At 42.0% G+C, this 1,489-nt stretch overlaps 1 non-coding gene across 1 annotated transcript; it reads left to right on the top strand.

Annotated features, from left to right (window-relative positions):
- Positions 1 to 464: 464 nt before the first annotated feature.
- Positions 465 to 571, top strand: LOC120089532 (small nucleolar RNA R71). Its single transcript, XR_005485207.1, has one exon. It is a non-coding gene; the product is annotated as a small nucleolar RNA R71 (small nucleolar RNA).
- Positions 572 to 1,489: the final 918 nt, after the last annotated feature.

The following is a 1,489-nucleotide window of genomic DNA, read 5'->3' as shown; positions in this document are numbered from 1 at the left end:
GATTTTTCCATGAAAAATTTAGGTGGTTTCTCCACCCGGGGTTATATGTATCGGAATAGGGATTATTCTTTATGAAGCATACTGACTACGGGTTTGCTAGGCATTCTTCCATCGAATGAGCATCTCCGCAAATGACACAACTTGCGGTTGTTTGAGCAATTGCATTGACCTGCCCTTTTTTCTCTCCCGTGTTATTAATTCCAATGCCTTGTATCAAACTCATCATCACAGTCATTTGATTTTTCAAGGATGCGATGGCCCCGTTGTTTGCATCATTATCTTTAATTCTTAATCTTTGATCGCTTTCCTACCAATCCTCGTTGTTTTTGGAAATGCGATCAAGTATACTCTTTGCCTCCTCATATGTTTTGTCTAGCAGACCACCAGCGGCTACCGCATTGGCAGCGGTCTACAAAGAGGGATTCAGTCCTTGGTAAAAAACCTCCATGTACAGGCCATCTGGTAAGCCATTATGTGGACAGTTTCTTATCAGCCGCTTGAATCTCGCCCAGGCATCGCTGAGCGATTCATCATCTTCTTGTTCAAATTTTGTTATTAATTTCCTTCTCCTAGCATTCTCGATTGTTGGGAAATACTTCTTCATATACTTTTCCACCACTTGTTCCCACGAAGTTATCTCCCTCGGTTCGAGAGAATATGCCCATTTTCTTGCTTGATCGCATAAAAAAAATGGGAACAGTGTGAGTCGAACTTCGTCGGTGGAGATATTTGGGAACACAAAAGTGTTGCAGATTTCTATGAAGCTCCGAAGGTGGGCATGTGGGTCTTCGCCATGCCTTCCTCCAAACTGCCCAACAGCCTGTATCATCTGCAACATTACCAGCTTCATTTCAAATCAGCTTCCATCGAGGGTAGGCCTCATGATTCCTGGAGAGAAATCATAGAGGTTTGGCGATGCATATTCCTTAATGGGTCTATTACGATCATTAGCCAAAAGGATTGGATTCGCCATGATGTTGTTTTCGTTTGGTGCTCCGTTTTCAGGCTGCTCTGCCATCTCTTCTTTATTTTACCGTTGTTGTTAGCGGTCTCTTAATCTTCTTCTAAATGTCCTCTCAATCTTCGGGTCGTAATTCACCAGAGATTGAGAGTCTGCAAAGAAATCAAAAAAATTACCATTAGCACACTATTTTGCCGAAGTCCCTGGCAACGGTGCCAAAAACTTGATGCGTTATTTTATGATGTGAAATTATGAATGAATTGCGATGATGAAAATACGTTGAGCCCTCAAGTTTTCTCAGTGGAATCCAAGTGTAAACCCTACCAAGTTCCTGTAAGTCCAGGGTCGAATGCAGGGACTTGGGAAAACAGGTTTCGGTGGTAAATTTTAGAAAACTTTACGGTAACCGGTAACTCAATTAATTGTTGGTTTGTTTGGTTATTGCGGTAATGGAAAATAACAAATGCGACAGTGATAGATGCACTGAGTATGCGAATGAATGGGTTGAGAAGGTCTTTAGCTAGCGTT

Source organism: Benincasa hispida, chromosome 10, assembly GCF_027475165.1.
Source record: "Benincasa hispida cultivar pf3 chromosome 10, pf3_genome.v1.1, whole genome shotgun sequence".
NCBI lineage: Eukaryota > Viridiplantae > Streptophyta > Magnoliopsida > Cucurbitales > Cucurbitaceae > Benincasa > Benincasa hispida.
Note: the sequence above shows the minus strand (reverse complement) of the source record. Positions and strands in the feature narration are given on the sequence as shown.